General features: G+C 35.1%; 1 protein-coding gene across 18 annotated transcripts in view; it reads left to right on the top strand.

Annotated features, from left to right (window-relative positions):
* SLC9A9 (solute carrier family 9 member A9) overlaps positions 1 to 15,220 on the top strand; it is a 683,127-nt gene that overhangs the window by 8,695 nt on the left and 659,212 nt on the right. For 8 of the 18 annotated variants that reach the window (XM_082461227.1, XM_082461237.1, XM_082461232.1 and 5 more), the window contains exons 3-4: positions 13,025 to 13,119; positions 15,142 to 15,185. The exons of 3 other annotated variants lie outside the window; for them this stretch is intronic. The gene's annotated coding sequence lies outside the window, so the exon portion shown is untranslated. The remainder of the gene's footprint in view (positions 1 to 13,024; positions 13,120 to 15,141; positions 15,186 to 15,220) is intronic. 7 more of the 18 variants (XM_082461222.1, XM_082461225.1, XM_082461226.1 and 4 more) reach the window with 2 other exon arrangements.

Here is a 15,220-nt window from a genome sequence, read left to right as displayed (position 1 = left end):
ATGCAACCTGGAAACTCCAGAAATAAGCTTGGGCAAAATAGGGCTTACCTTCCTTATTTCCTTTTTAACAGGGTCAGTGATCACTGTCCTGTGCTGACATTGCCCAGAGTCTGAAAACCATTGTTTCATATATTTTGTCCAATTTTCTGTTTGTTATGGCAGGAGGATAAAATCTGGTCCCTCTTACTCCACCATAGCTGGAAACTAAACTTACTTCAGAGTGTTTCAAAAAATTTTTTGAAATTAAATTCCTTGAGAAGGCACAAACTTTCCAGTTTTACCCCTAAACTACTCACCACTAAATATAGTTTTAGAATGAACAGTTTCACACACATTTATGCCACCTGCTTGGTCTCTAAAGTTGGCTGAGTTTGCAACTGATTTCTAGTGTCACCTTTCCAGTCAGCTTTCTCTTCTTAGAGTTTTTTTTCTTTTACAATACTAGAGTTCCTACAACTGTTCAAAGAAAGAGGACAAAAATAATACACAGGGTGATCCAGATCCAAACAGAAAAGGATACTTTTGCCAAGGAAGCCACAAAACTTGTAGAAACCTGATACCTAGGTACATTTGATTTACAAAACAAAACTCTTAACTGCTCTAAGATATTTACATTCAAGATTCTTGTGGTTTTCTCAGGAACAATAGACAGATGACTTGATTTACTTTACAGGCCCACTTTGTGGCTTTCTTAGAACAAAGATGCAATCTAAAGGTAAAGTTAACCTCTTAAAAGGCAGACATGCTTATAACATTTAAATGGCATTTTTCCCACTCTGTATTCATCAAGGATTCAAAAGCATCTTGCAGTCCAGTGTGTCACCTTTTTGCATAAATGTGCAATAGAAAAATATTTGGTCTTTGTCCCCAGTTTCTCTCACAAAATCAAAATTTCTGGAACTTCCTTAGTGGTAAGGCAGGCCCTTAGATGGCTTCTGGATGGGTTCTGGTCACCAGAAAGACCAATCAGTGATTAGAAGCTCGGAACTTTTGTTATCTGAAAACAGGTTCGCCTTTTAGTGAGTGCCAAAAGACGCAACCAAGCCAAAGAGCGGGGTAAGGATTTATTACTTGCAGCAAGTAACGAGAACACCGGGGATCTTTCCCAAAGCATTGTCTCCCCAAACAAAACTGAGGAAGTTTTAAGCTAAGGGTACATTCATATTCATGAAGGGGCTTGGGCAGTGTATGCATATTCATGAAGGGGCTTAAGCAGAGGAGAATTTAGCATTGAACTGGAGCAAAGGTTGACCAAGTCCAAGCTTTAGTTGATTAAAGTCATGAGGGTCAGAAAAGGTCAACATCATCATTCCTTGGGTTCCACCAGTCTGACGTCTCAGCGTGGGTTAGTGTCTTCCAGCTGGGTGTGGGCCTTAGTTCCTGTGGAACTCAAAGATATGTATCAGAGTGTTCTGTATATCCCTTGAGGAGGAACTAGGACTCTGTTTTATCCCTGAACTATTGTTTCTTGACTGCTTTTCCTTTGTTCCTACATTGCCTCACTTCTCTTAAGATCATTAATTACTGAGACCTGTTCAAGGGCAAACATTGTGGCCAGGCTTAGATCACAAAAGGACTTAGGCCAAAAATGGTTTCTTTTATGTCTAAAAAGTCATGCCTGATTCTCTTTCTCTGGGACCTCCTACCCTGTCTGCTTACACTTTCAGCCCTACCCTCCAACCTCCAGGAAGGGAGAGGGGCTGGTGATTGAGTTATTTACCAATTATCAATAATTTAATCAATCATGCCCAGGTAATGAAACCTCCTTTAAAAACCCTCGTCAATGGAGTTTGGAGAGTTTTTCAGTTGGTAAGCTCACTGAGGTGCTGGGAGAGTAATGCATCCAGAGAAGGCATGAAAGCTTCACACAACTACCCCCATACCTTGCCCTACACACCTCTTCCATTTGACTGTTCCTGAATGATATCTTCTATAATAAACCAGTAGTCATAAGTAAATGCTTTCCTAAGTTCTGTGAGTTGTTCTAGTGAGTTACCAAACCTATTGAGAGGGCTGAGGGAACCCTTGAATGTTTAGTCTGCTGAGCAGAAATGTAAGTATTTTGGCACCCCATTTGTGGCCAGTGTCTCTAGTGGGGGCACTCTTGTGGAACCGAGACACCTGTGGATCCTGATGCTAACTCTGGGAGTTGGTGTCAGAATTGAATTGAATTGTTGGAAACCTAGTTGATACAGGAATTAGTTGATGTGAATAAACAGCAAGTATTTACTTTTACAGTGACAGCTGTTATGGGCTGAATTGTGTTTCTCCAAAATTCATCTGTTGAAATCCTAATCCCCAGTATCTCAGAGTATAATTGTAGTTGGAAATAAGGTCTCTAAAGATATAATTAAGTTAAAATGAGGACATTAGTGTGGGTCCTAATCCAATCTGACTGGTGTTCTGGGGAGGTAAGACTGAAAGTGAAGCAGATAGGGTAGTGGGGGAATCCTTGGAGAAAGAGAACCAGGCATGGCTTTCTTGACATAAGAGAAGCTATTTTTGGCCTTAGTCATTTGCTTTTATAGAAGAGGAAATTTGGACGCAAAAACTGACACCAGGGGGTGTGCACACACAGAGAAAAGACCATGTGAAGAGGCAGCAAGTGTGCAGCCATCTGCAAATCAAGGAGAGAGGCCTCAGAGGAAATCAATACTGTTGGCACTTGATCTTAGACGTCCAGCCTCCAGAACTTTGAGAAAATTAATGTCTGTTGTTAAAGCCACCCAGTCTGTGGTATTTTATTATGGCAGCCCCAGCGAACTAACACAATTTATTACGCCTTCATTTCTGCTGATTTTATATGCTTATTTCAGGCCTGAGTCTTTAGCCTGGAAATTTTAGGAGCACATTAACTAGTATCCCTATCTCATGCTATCCCAACCCAAGGATTTGAATCATAATTTTTGAACTTTAAAGCTCAGCACATAAAAAACCAAAAACTCAGCACATAAATCATATATCAGAATTAATAGTATGAAACATCAAATGGAGGAAAATTGAGAGCACAGAACAAAAATACAAGAGTAGATGGAAAGCATAAAAGACAAGATCAGAGAACTGAAAGACACATAAGACCAACAGTGAGTAACAGGAGTTCCAAAGGGAGGAAGAGTAAAAGATGGAGTAGCATTTCATATAAAAAAATATAGAAAAAATGTTCCTGAACTGGAGAAAGACATTCATCTGCAGAATAAAAGATCTCACTCAGGCAGGATTGATGAATGAAAACATTGTTGTGGAAAATAAGACCATAGACTCCAAATTTTAAATAAGACTTTGTTATTTACTAAGAATGACATTGCAGAAAAGGAGGGGAGTTCCCATCAGCTATAGCAAAGCAACCATAGCTAATGTCTTAATACATCAGAATTATCATGGTTTATATTACACAGCAGTACAATGAAAGCCCAATTCCAAGAATTGCATTATAGGCAAAAGGGAAGAAAGGACCTCAGTGACAGTGAGAAAGGAAATATCAGCAGTCACAAATTAGCAAACAAAAATGACTACCTGAAAGATATGCCAATATCATGCAATTAGAAAGGGTCATAGAATCTACTCAATAATATCTTAAGGACCTGTCATTTTGTTGAGGTTTCAACTTTCTTTATTCACATGCTGACTTTTAATGCTATCTTGTTATGGACATATTAGAAATAATCTTAAATTTCTAAGTTCCAAGGATAAAGAAAAATGTCTGTCTTCCTTGGAAAAAGAATAAATCATGGACTTCCCTGGTGGCACAGTGGTTAAGAATCCGCCTGCCAATGCAGGGGACACGGGTTCAAGCCCTGGTCCGGGAAGATCCCACATGCCGCGGAGCAACTAAGCCCATGTGCCGCAACTACTGAGCCTGCGCTCTAGAGCCCGTGAGCCACAACTACTGAGCCCGCGTGCCACAACTATTGAAAAGCACACTGCCTAGAGCCCATGCTCCGCAACAAGAGAAGCCACCGCAGTGAGAAGCCTGCCCACTGCAACGAAGAGTAGCCCTCGCTCGCCGCAACTAGAGAAAGCCCGTGTGCAGCAACGAAGACCCAACACAGCCCTAAATAAATAAATAAATAAATAAATAAATAAATAAATAAATAAATAAAGGTTTAAAAAAAAAAGAATAAATCATGAAGGAAAAATAATCAGACCACCTTTTACTTACAATGTGAGAAGCAAGAGGAAAATTTAGTATCATTTATATTGAGAAAAAGGACTATGACCCAATAACTCTAATATAACTAAGATATCATTTAATTGTCAATTTCAAAGAAAGTTGTTTGGAACTATGCTAAGATTGATAGAATATATCACTCAGTAGTACAACTGAAGAAATAGTAAAGGAAAGGACTGTTATCAAACAGCAAACAAATGAAAGAAAATACAGCCCTCAAGACATGGGAAGATGGACTAGATGAAAGAGTGATGAGCTCTGACACATTTGTTACCTGAAGAGAAATCTAAACAGAGATGCAGGCTGAGTATGTAGAATATGAGTACAGACTGTTGATTCTTGAAATAGAAGTGGCATATGTGAGGAATCCCTGATAATAGACTAACTAAAGGTAATTATCAATAAAATATGCTCATAAATCCTAGCAGTTGGGGGGTGGGGAGAGGGGAAGTAAAAGTATTCTAAAGGGCTCATCCAGTAAAGGAGCAGAGCACCTAAAAACAGAATTAATTGGTTTCTTATTTTCATATAACCCTTTCATATGGGTTTCATGTTGAGTATATGAAAATGATAATCACCAGTTGAATGGAAAAGTATAATAAAATTTGCTAATTATAAAGAGGAACAAGATAAGTAATAGTAATGATCAGAGAGGGAACTAGTAAGGGAAATATTTAGAAGGAAAAAGGGAAAATGTTTAAAAATGCAAACAAAGTATAAGGTGAAAGGAATAAATCATAACAAATGTTTAAATTCCCCATTGTGTAAAACAGATTCTCAGATTGAGTTGATAAAAACAAAACCTATCAATGTATTCCTAAACACACACACACACACACACACACACACTTAAAGCAGTGAAGAAATATTGGAAATAAAAAATAGGAAAAGAGATAAACAACTGCATACAAAAAAATGGAGGAAAGGCAACATTCATATCAGATCAAATAAAAAGGTTAAACGTATTAAGATAAAGATTATGCAGTGATAAAGGTCACAGTTTACAAAGAGAATAGAACAGTTATAAGCCAGTTTTTAAGGTATTATCTCTCAGCTTCAAATTGACCCTTGTATATTTTGCTTTGTGATGCTGGAACTAGAACTCTGGAAATTGCACTTGTGATTTGTCAGCTTGCTCCCTGTTAAGCTCTGGCAATAGGGGGAAGTATAGGGTGATCACAGGACAGAAGGAGGAGGAAAAAAACTCTTCTTTTTCCTACTATCTTCTCCTTGTTCCTATTAGCATCACCCCAATAAAGCTTCACTCTGGCACTAACATTTCCTTTCAGCAGCAGCAGTTGACTGTAGTTTGCAGTCTTTCAAATATCATGCTGATTATGCCCCCTCAGGGAAACCAGCACGAATGTTGCTCCAGCTTCTCTTAGAGCTGGAGCCCAACTCCATGAGCCCCCTCATCTGAACTCAGAAATGCCAGCACCAGCCAAGCAATAAACACTTCTTTGCTTTCCCAGATCTAGATATGGTAGTTGCTTCCTGCAGTTTCTAGCTCTGTGATATTCAAGAGTTCTTTTTATGCCTTTTAGTTCTTTAACATCTAAATAACTTTTTTATATTAAGTCATCTCACTTAAATAACTGTGTGAGATTCTGAGAAGATGGTAATGAAGATGGTAGCATATGTTTGAGATCTTTTGAATCCCCACATAAAAAGACATTGCAACTAGATAACAAAGCCAAAAACAAACAAACAACAGGCTGGCTGTCCTCACAAACCCCAGAATACAAGCAGGTGGGACAATAGTCACAAGACTTGTGTCTTATCAGTGTCTATGTAGGGGAAAGCAGTGTGAAGCCAAGGAACATCTGACGGACCTGAGAACAGAAAAACCCCACATGAGCTAAAAGTTATTCACTGGAAATCATGACAATTCAATTTGAGAACAGCAGCTAAAACTGGGAGAGTTGTAGCATATTCCAGTAATCAGACCTAAGTCTTAGAGTTGGTTCATTCCCATAAATTCTCACAACTGAGACTAGGGCTCACTTCAAGTACAAGGTCTCATACTGAAGAGAAACTGCTGGGATGACACAAATTTGTTCAGCATGGGAACAACTAAGACGAAGGAAAAAGAAGATCCAGAGAAAAGGGCGAAGGAAACAGAGCTGGTAACTGCACCAAGCAAGCAATTATAGTTTTACTAATGTAGTAAACTATAGAAAAGGGAGCTCATGGGAAGTTAGAAAAGCTATCTGAACCAAATCTAAGAAGTTATGCAAATTAAATCCATGTAAAAATGAACATTGGAAAACTATTGAAGTCAAATAACATACAAGTAACTATAAGAAAAGATGACAATAAGAAACAGAATAACCCTGCAGGCAAAGAAAACATACTAGAAAGACATGCTCAACGTGTATACAAACAAACATACCATTTCAAAATGAGCTAAGAGACTTAATGTTGCTTAATGAAAAAATACAAGATATGAAAACAAAAATTAGAATTAGAAAAACTCAAATTAGCTAATAAAGCTCAAAAAAGAAATAAAAGAAAAAATATTTCAGAACTGAAGAATAAATTAGAAGAAAAACACTTAACACACACACACACACACACACACACACACACACACACACAGAGAAATACAACAAATAATTCCTTACAAGAAATAGTAAATTAAAGGGAGGGAGTTTTAAAAAAAAAAAAAAATGAAGAAATAAAAAAAGATTTGAGGGAAAATGACAAATATTGAAGCTATAAAAAGAAGATTCAACATACAGATATAGGAGTCCCTAAAAAAAGAACATCTAGGGAATAGAACAAATATTAAAAACTTGCTGAAAAATATTACTGTGAAATATACATTAAAAGAGCACACTTTTACATGAGAATATCCAGAAGAACTAAGACCAAGAAATATTCTAGTAAAGGTATTGGACTTTAAAGGAAAAGAAAAAAAAAATCATTGGGAATCTAGGCAAAAGAGTACATATTTCAGAAGGGCATCAAAATTATCAGATTTTTTAACAGCAATGCTTTATGCAGGAAGAAATGGAACAACATATTTAAGATACTTAAATATGGGATAAAAAATAAGGATAAAACAAATGAGCAATTGTGATATATTCTAAATCTATCATTACTTGTGACCTTGAGAATAAGGATTCTCAGTGTGAAAAGAAAGATGTAAAATAAAAAAGGTTAATTAAAAACCCTGTAGTCCTGAATTTGAAAAATCCTAGGGGAAAAAAAAAAAAAAATCACCAACCAGTAGCAAATAGCAACCCTAGCTTCCAGACTATACTTTTGACATATCATTTTCTTTTGAAGGAAACCATAAAGGCTTCTTCAAGATATGATTGATTCCAGGTCTACAGCAGAAAATATACTAGAACATCTTGAAGTATTATATAGCAGAAAAACAATCAGAAATTACAAGGGTCATGTCACAAGGATTCAGAAGTCAAACTGAGGCTCTAATTGGCCATAGTTTGTATAAAAATTACAATAGATTGAAGCCAATCAGATATGTTTAAACTTGTGAGTTCATAATAATATTAAATAATATTTTTTAAAGATTTCATTGGTCACTGTGGTAGGCCTCCAGAGATATACAATTTTTACTGTATGTGGAAAAAGGGTCTTTGCAGATGTGATTAAGAATAGTTAGATGGTGGGACTTCCCTGGTGGCACAGTGGTTAAGGCTCCGTGCTCCCAATCCAGGGGGCCCGGGTTCGATTCCTGGTCAGGGAACTAGATCCCACATGCATGCCGCAACTGAGGAGCCCTTGAGCCACAACTAAGGGGCCCGCCTGCCTCAACTAAAGACCCAGTACAACCAAATAAACAAATAAATATTAAAAAAAAAAAAAGAATAGTTAGATGGGGAGATTATCCTCAATTATCCAGGTGGGTCTTAAACATAATCACAAGTATTCTTATGAGGGAGACGGAGATTTGACTACAGACAGAAAATAAGAAGGCCATATGATGGAAACATTGTCAAAGAGAGAAGATGGAGGAAGCACCTGGACATGGGATTCTCACCTAGAGTCTTTGAAGTGAGTGTGGCCCTGCTAAAACCTTGATTTTAGCCCCATAATACTCATTTCAGACTTCTGGCCTCCAGCATTGTAAGGGAACAAATATATGTTGTTTTAAAGCATCAAGTTTGTGGTAATTTGTTACAGCAGCCATAGGAAACTACTATAGTCACAAATCATTATCTTAAAAACAAATGAAAGGTAAACAGCAAGCATTCATGTCACCCTACCTAAGTGAACCATACCACTTGGTAAATAGTAAATAAGTTTGTGTCTTCTTATAAACTTATTTCAGCTAATAAAAACATTAGGATATCACTATTTCACAAACACCAATGAATTAATGAATCTAGGCATTGAACACAAATGGCTGCACACATCAAAACTGAGTGAAAACAAGCCATAAGTGCCTTCAGATGAAAATTATAGTCTTACCAAAGGGATAAAAAGGTAGTTTTATCAAGCTTCTGGATCCCGAAGACAGTTTGCAAGAAATAGAAAAAATAGAATATTTGAATTACGCCATGAATACGTAATCAGCAAAATTCATACTGTGAGAAAATGGACAGGACAAACAGCTCAGTTCTTCAACAGACAAATAGTAAAGAATAGAAAGGGATGAAGGGAACACCTGTATATAAAAAGAGACTTATAAGACAATTCAAGTTAACAAAAATGGGTAAGGTTCTAGGGATGCCCACTTCAGTGATTGAAAACCATAAAAACTCCAAGGAAATGAGTATTATAAAAGTTGGGAAACTAGATATGGGTGGGAGGGGGCTGTGCGAGGGAAAGAGCACACAGAGAAACTTCTAGGATGGCTAGTCAATTTCTGTTTCTTGGCCAGAGTGGTAGTTACAAAGGTATAGTCTTAGACTGTTTGGGCTGCTATAACAAAATACCACAACTGGGTAGCTTATACACAACAGAAGTTTATTTCTCACTGTATTAGAGGCCAGAAGTCCATGATCACAGCACTGGCATGGCTGGATGAGGGCCTTCTTCCAGGTCACAGACTTTTTCTTGTTTTCTCAGTAGGCAGAAAGGGCTAGGGAGCTCTCTTTTGCATCTTTTATAAGGCACAGTCCCATTTGTGAGGGTTCCACCCTCATGACTTAAGCACCTCCCAAAGGCCCCACCTACTAATACCATCACCTTTGGTGATTAGGATTTTAATATATGAATTTTGGGGGGACACAAAAATTCAGACCATAGCAGGTATTTAACCTTATAATAATTCACTAAGATTCATTTTCTTTTGTGTTTTTTTCTGTAATTTTATTTTGTTTTACAATAAAAAGACAAAAAAGAAATAAAGTAAGTAAAAAGTACTAGACTGGCATACAACTAAAAAACTGGACAAAGTATAGGAGACAACTGTTTTCAGACTTCAGAAAACAGGCAGCACAAGGCTGTGATCCTAAAGAGAAGGGAAAGCACTTAAGTGAGTCCAACAATCATTCTACCTTTCTAACTGGAGGCACTTTCCAGAATGAAAAGCAAGAAGGTAGAGCATAGACAGACCTGGGATATATTGAGTTCAGACCAGCCAAAGTGTAGTAACATTAGTGAACAGTCCAGGCATTCAGCAGAGACCTCAAAAGGGTACTACCTTAGTAACAAGGCTAAATTACATCCACATTAAGGCTAGTCTAGCACCTCACAAACAAAACTTTTTAAACAACCTCAAATGGATGAATAATTGTGTTACACAAAAAAGTCAGCATTCTTTAGAGGAAAACTAAAAATCCAGACTCAACAACATGAAAATTATCATATTCAGCATTGAATCAAAAATTACTAGACATGCAGGAAAAAGCAACTAATAACTAGGAATGCAATTAGTTAATAGAAACAAACCCATAAATAAAATAATGATATTAGCAGACACATTCTTTAAAATAGCAATTAGAAATATTTTTAAAGAATTATAAGAGGAAAGAAAGATATGAAAAGAGAACTAAAATGAACTTTGAGACCTGAAAAATATATCCAAAATGAAAGAAAAAAAAAAACACAGGAAACAATAAATGGGCTTAATGGCAGATTGTCCAGTGTAAAATAAAGAATCAGTGAACTTAAAGATATAGCAGTTAACAATTGTTTAAACTAAAACACAGAGAGCAAAAGGGCTGAATATAAATGAACATATTCACTCTGTGAGCTATGGCACTATATCAAGTGATCCAACTTAAGTACAAATGGTGTTCCAAATGAGGGGAGCAGAAATTTTTTTGATGAAATAACAGTCAAATATTTTTTCAAATTTTAAGAAAATTATAAACTCACAATCCCATGAAGCTCAATAAGCCCCAAGTAGAGCAAACACAAGAAACCATACCAAGGGACATAAAATCGAATTGTTGAAAATCAGTGATAAAGAGAAAACTTTTAATGAACCAAAGATTAAAAAAGGGGGGGCATTGTCCATGCTTTGGAATTAATAAGGGTTAAAATTGACTTCTCATTAGAGACAATATCAGCTGGAAGGCAACGGAAAAACATCTTCAAAATAATGAAAGAAAAAGAAAACTATTGATCAGATTCCATATCTAGTTAAAATATCCTTCAAAAATAAAGGCAAAAATAAAGACATTTTCAGACAAAGCTAAGAAAATATATCATTAACAGTCCAGCTACAAGCACTACAAAAATAAAGGAAGTTATTTTTGGCTAAATAAAAATATAGATGGAAATTTGGATCTGCACAAATATTCTTACAGTCCAATTAAAAGGTAGAGATTTTCAGACTGGATGGAAAGGCAAGGCCAAACTTTATGGTGTCCACAATAATCACTTTAAATATAAAGACAATTATAGGTCTTTAGGCATAAAGAAGATAAAGTGGCTATATTAATATAGGACAAAATCAATTTCAGGTCAAACAATATTACCAAAGTGAAGAATGCCATCTCATAATAATTAAAGGATCATTTAATCAAGAGGACATAATTCTAAATGTGTATGTGCCTAATAATGAGCTTCAAAATGCAAGAAGCAAAAACTAAGAGAACTGAAAGGAAAAATAAATTAATCCATAAATGTTGTTGAAGATTTCAACACAGTTTAGTAATTCATAAAATAAGTTGACAGAAAATTTCTCTAAGATTTTAGAAAACATGAATAACAATAGCACCCTGATTGTCCTAACTGAAATTATAGAAAACTACACCCATCACAGAATACATCTTATTTTTGAATAGGCAGGAAATATTCATCAAGATAGATCATATGTTGAGCCATAAAAGAAGTTCCAATAAATGTAAAATAAACAAAGTCATACAGCATGTATTCTGTGACCACATGAAATTAATTTAGAAAACAATGGCAACAATTATCTTGAAATAAATATCTAAATATTTTAGAATTAAATTACACAGTTCTACATACCCCACTGGTCAATGAATAAATAACATGGTAAATTAGAAAAAATGTTGAACTGAATGAAATGATATTATTTTTGAACTATAATGAAAATAACACATCGAAATTTGTAGGGTGCAACTACAGTAACTTACAGGGAAATTTATAGCTTTAAGTGCTGATATTAGAAAAGAGGAAACATTTAAAAACCAATGATCTAAAACCAATGATCTAAGCTTCTATTTTAAAAAGTAAAACAAACAAACAAAAAATTAAACCCACTGTAAGTGGAGGAATGAAATAAGGAATGGAATAATAAATTAAATGGAAAATAAACGATAGAGAAAATCAATTGAACAAAGAGCTAGTTCTTTGAAAGGATCAATAAAATTGATAAACCTCTTGCTAGACTGATCGGGAAAAAATGAAAAAAGACAAAAATTGCCAAAGACAGGAATGAAAGAGGAGAAAACGCTATGGAGCCTACATACATTAAAAGGATAGTAAAGACATATTTTGTTAAAAACTATGACTACTTAGATAAAATAGAATACTCCTGAAAGGCCAAATTAAAACTGGCATGGGGGGAAAAAAACATGTAAGTCTCCTATTTAAAAAAATGAAATTGATTATTTTAAAACTTCCCTTTTACAAAGGAAACAGCAGTCCCACACGGTTGGACTGGTAGATTAAAACAAATATTAAAAGGAAAACATCACTAATCTTATACAGACTCCTTCAGAAAATAGTGGTAATGAAACTATTACCAATATCCAATTCATTTTATGATGCCAACATTATCCTAATACCCTAAAACCAGACAGAGACATTGTAAGTAAACAGAACTACAGACCAATATCCCTTAGGAACATAGATTCAAAAATTCTTATCAGAATATTATAAATTCAGCAATATATAAAAATAATACATCATAACTAAGTGGAATTTATTCTAGAAATGAAAGATTGATTTAATTTTCAAAAACTACAGATACTTAATTTGAAATGGGTCATTGATCTAAACATAAAAGCTAAAACATCATAGAACTTCTGGAAGTAAACTTAGGAGAAAATCTTCACAGAACTGGAGTAGAAAAAAGTTTTTGAGATAAAACACCAAAAGTTCTCATCATGAAATCAAAAACAATGATAAATTTGGGGAATTCCCTGGTGGTCCAGTGGTTAGTACTCGGTGCTTTCACTGCTGTGGCCCCAGGTTCAATCCCTGGTTGGGGAACTAACATCCCACAAGATGCAAGGTGCGGCCAAAAAAAAAAAAAAACAAGGATAAATTTATTTTATCAAAGTTGAAAACTTTTTTTAAAATGCTTTTATTGTAAATTTTATAGTTTAACAAATTATTTAATAAAATATATAAAATATATTTTATGAGGTAAGGAACTAAAGTAACTGGAGAACTGGTTACAAAGGTTATTGAGAGAGTGGGCATGTGGATTCTGAGATCTAATTGTCTGAATATAAATTGCAGGTACTAACAAGGAGAGCATCCTGACTCCGTTAACATCCTGAAGTAATTCTTCATGCCAGGAAATTACTGCAGCTTTTAAAACTCTATTTGGCAGGGTAAGACCACACTTCATCCCAGGGTAGAATGTGAGAGCAGCTATATGTTTTAAGACTAGTTTGAAATCTACTAATATTCTTTTTTTTAACATTTATTCTATGATTCTGACTTTCCTACTCCTTTTCTCTTTTCCAGTTTCTTCTTAATTATTAGCTGTTGGTTTACAATGCTCACCCAGTTTATCCTTACTTAATTGTTTTTCCTTGCTTGAAGGACATGTAGAGGTGCCAAAAGATCTCATGGTGATAACTGCTTTCTGGTGTAAACCTGTATTACTATGTGTTTTGTTATGACACAGTCACAGTCTTGGTTCCTTTTGGAGTGGTTTTAATAAATGAGTTATTTTTAGATTTTGCAATAGTATCTTTGTTAAATTTTTCCAGTTTTATTGATATATAATTGACAAACAGCACCGCATAAGTTTAAGTTGTACAGCATAACGATTTGACTTACATATTTGTGAAATGATTACTGCAATGAATTTAGTCAACATCCATCATCTCATATAGATACAAAAAAAAAAAAAGAAAAATTGTGTGTGTGTGTGTGTGTGTGTGTGATGAGAATTCTTAGGATTTACTCTCTCAACAACTTTCAAATGTGCCACAGAGCAGTGTTAACTATAGTCATCATGTTGTATATTACACCCCTATTACTTGTTTATCCAATTACCCTCACAGCCCCACGTCTGGTAACCACAAATCTGATCTCTTTTACTATGAATTTGTTTTTTGTTTTTGTTTTTGGTTCCACATATAAGCGAGATCATATGTATTTTTCTTTGTCTGTCTGACGTATTTCACTTAACATAAATGCCTTAAAGTCCATCCATGTTGTCACAAATGGCAGGATTTCCTTCTTTTTATGGCTGAATAATATTCTATCATATACATATATATATATATGGTGATATATATATATATATATGTGTGTATATATATCATAACTTCTTTATCCGTTCATCTGTCAATGGACACTTTGGCTGTTTTCATGTCTTAACTATTGTAAATAATGTTGCTATGAACACTGGGGTGCATGTATCTTTTAGAATTAGCATTTTCATTTCCTTCAGATATATTTCCAGAAGTGGAATCGCTAGATCATATGATAGCTCTATTTTTAATTTTTTGAGAAACCTCTATACTGCTTTCCATAGTAGCTGTACCAATTTACAATTCCTCCAATAGTGTGCAGGGGTTCCCTTTTCTCTACATCCTCACCAGCATTTATCTTTTATCTTTTTGATGATAGCCATTCTAACAGGCATGATGTGCTATCTCATTGTGGTTTTGATTTGCATTTCCCTGATGATTAGTGATGTTGAGCACCTTTCCATGTACCTGTTGGCCATTTGTATATCTTCTTTGGGAAAATGTCTATTCAGGTCTTTTGCCCATTTTTAATTGGATTATTTGCTTTTTATACTATTGAGTTGTATGAGTTCTTTATATATTTTGGATATTAGCCCCTTATCAAAAATACAGTTTGCAAATACTTTTCCCCATTCTGTAGGTTGTCCTTTTACTTTTTGATTATTTCTTTTGCTGTACGGAAGCTTTTTAGTGATGTAGCCCCACTTGTTTATCTTTGATTTTGTTGCTTGTGCTTTAGATGTCATATCCAAAAAATTATTGCCAAGACCTATGTCAAGGAGTTTTTTTCTTATGTTTTCTTCTAGAAGTTTTATGGCTTCTGGTCTCATTTTGAAGTCTTTCATCCATTTTGAGTTAATTTTTGTGAAAGGTATAAGATAGGGGTCTAATTTCATTCTTAGAAATATTCAGTTTTCCCTGCGATATTTATTGAAGAGACTGTCATCTCCATTGAGTATTCTTGGCTCCCTTGTCAAATATTTGTTGACCATATATGTGTGGATTTATTATGTTTCTAGGCTCTCGATTCTGTTCCCTTGGTCAATGTGTCTGTTTTTATGCCAGTATCATACTGTTTTACTTACTTTAGCTTTGTAATATAGCTTGAAATCAGGAAATGATGCCTCCCACTTTATTCGTCTTTTTCAGGATAACCTCTGCTCTTTAAAACACATGATTAAGAAAATGAAAAGGTAAGCCATATTGGGAGAAAATGTTATATCTATCA

Source organism: Balaenoptera physalus, assembly GCF_965194825.1.
Source record: "Balaenoptera physalus genome assembly, chromosome: 4".
Lineage (NCBI taxonomy): Eukaryota > Metazoa > Chordata > Mammalia > Artiodactyla > Balaenopteridae > Balaenoptera > Balaenoptera physalus.
The sequence above is the reverse complement of the archived record's forward strand: the minus strand, read 5'-3'. Positions and strand labels throughout refer to the sequence as shown.